Genomic DNA, 2,668 nt, shown 5'->3' with positions numbered 1-2,668 from the left:
TTTCCTCTTCTTTCTTCTTCTAGTCGAGTTCTGATCATCCAGCCATTGAAGCCAGGTCAAGTGGATACTATCTGCAAGTATGGGTGTTCTTGTGAATCTCCCCTCACTTCATATCAGCTGGATGCTTCACACTCCACTCTAGTCCTCTGTGGCCATGTCCCTGTCCCTGGGCTCAGGAGTCCCCAGGTCTTGCCATACTTCTGGCCAACCAGGTCTCAACCTGGATTGACAGGAGGCTATTGAATATGGTTGGACTTAGCTCGCAACTTCATTGCTGTTTTTCCCCCACTTTACCTTATCAGTGACCAATGTGGTCACCAGCAAGACCACATGCCTGCTAGTGTATAACCCTTGAGTCTCAGTCTTGGAAGTGGGTTTGCCCTACGGGGACCCAACTGCTTGCCTTGATGGTTCCTGGGTGAACAACTTGCTTGTTCTTGTAGTAGTCAATCAGACTGCCGTAATTGTTTTGATTTTTCCTGGTGGTCTTTCTTTCAAGAAGTATCTTCTCTTCTTCTAGTTACTCCAGGCTGGTCTACTTGTCCTTTCAAGTGGACATTTCCCACGTCAGAAGATTCTGGATGGGGATAAGGATTCCACCTATGGTTTTATGCAATGCAAAGGCTCTGCAGGAAGCCTCCTTCATTGGGCAAGTTCTAGCCATATTTTAGGTATTCCAATCAGTTATAAGCTGAAAATGGATTTACAAGTTTCTGCTATTCCTTTCTCTCCCCCTCAAGTGTCTATTTTACAATAGTAGGCAAGGGAAACCAAGATTCAAAAGTCAGCCAAGGGTCTTAACATTATTTTCCCCCTTTTACCCATTCAAACCATGCCTTAATCTCTTTATCCCAGAGCTCTGTTGTTCCAAGGTTGTTCATACATCATTATTGACCTAATAACAACAACAAATCCCACTTAGCCCATGCAAACCTGCCTAACTGTCCTCCCATCCATCCTGTTCTTCCATTCCCTTGCCTCTTCTTGTGTATTTCCCATCCCCCAGCACCTAAACTATCCTGTGTCTATTCCCAACCCTGTACTCCACCTTCCCCCTACTCCTCTCACCCCACCCAAAACACCCCAGTAACCAGCAAAGAAATGTTCCCCCCTCTTAGTGTAGGTACTTTTTCTTATTAATCTTTTACAGTAATGGTCCTATGTAATATTTTGCCTTTTGTAATTGATGAATTTCACTCAGCATAATGTCCTCAAGGTTTATCCATGTTATGCTGTGGCTTGCAGCTTTCCTTGTTTTTCTTCAAGGTAGCAGAATATTCCATTGTGTGTACGTGCCAAAGTTTGTTTATCCATTCTTCCAATGATGGGCACTTAGGCCATCTCTATCTTTTTGCTATTGTAAATAGTGCTGCTATGAACATTGGTGTGCAAGGTAGAACTTTTGTAAAATAAAGGAGGAAGTAGTTAATCTAACATTCCAGGAACAGAGGACCCTAGAGCCATGAGTGGAATGTGGGGCCTTATCCAGAGAAGCAGCAACACCAGATATGGAGGCAGAGATGATGACATGGAGAGCTAGAACAGGTGAGAACTCTAGACTCATGGAAAGAGAAATGCTGTGTCCCGGCAGTCAGGTGGCAGGATTGCAGAATTCTTTGGTTGTTTAAATGGTTATGTATTCCTGCGTGTTTTTGTGTACTACAAAACAAAACAAAACAAAAAAACCCAGAGGGAATAGAAGCAAATACTGTTGAATGATGATGCATGGAGGGGATTGTAATCATTGCAATGAAATGAAATATGATAGGATGAGTGCAAAACCAATGTTCTTTCATGTAAACTAACACTCAATTAACAATAAAAGCTTTTTAAAAAGTAGTGATTGACTCAAGATACAACCTAATCCTGTGGTTGCACCTGGCCTCATAACATCATAGAAGTGATGCTTTACAACATATTGGATAATGACATCAGATTAGAGCTGATCACATAATTGGAAAACTGATTACATCATATTCGATTTTATCATGGGGGATTACTACATCTTCACTGCTAACCCACTGAGAATCAAGGTTCAGCTAAGTTGACACAAAATCGTAACTGTCACATATGGAAAGTTGTCACAAGGCAAGGGTGCTGGTACAAATCACAATGCTGAGATGGTAAATGTTAGGGTTTCTTGTGTACTGTTTCCAACCTCAGTAAGCACTTTGGTTCTCCATGCTCCAGTAGGTTGTAGTTTCAATAGCTGGAGCTGGTGACAGGGTTCTGGACCTGCTCCTCACTCACTGTCAAGCAGCTTCCCTTGCACAAATGACGTTTTGCAAACGTTTAACTATATTGTTGATTGCTGGCCAGGTTTCTGATTTGATGGGTGAAATGGAAGGGATAAAAGCTGGGAAATCTAATGATGAAACTAGCTTGAAATATGTCACTGGGGCCTTTTCTGTCTGTGTCAAAGTAAGCAAAATAATGTTTAAAGAGGCATCTACATTAATGCCTCACTTCAACGACACCTTTTACAATCTTAGTAAAATGGATATTGACTCTTTGTGTTTCTTCCTTTTGGGCAGGGGCGTAAAGTTAAGGTTACTTGGAGTTCAACCATCATGAGAAGAATGGAAACACAGAGCATCTCTTTGAATCTGAGCTTTTTGGCCTTGGGGCATAAGGGAGTATGCACCATTCTCCTAGTGATCTCATGAAT

Source organism: Chrysochloris asiatica, unplaced genomic scaffold (assembly GCF_000296735.1).
Source record: "Chrysochloris asiatica unplaced genomic scaffold, ChrAsi1.0 scaffold00056, whole genome shotgun sequence".
NCBI lineage: Eukaryota > Metazoa > Chordata > Mammalia > Afrosoricida > Chrysochloridae > Chrysochloris > Chrysochloris asiatica.
The sequence above is the reverse complement of the archived record's forward strand: the minus strand, read 5'-3'. Positions refer to the sequence as shown.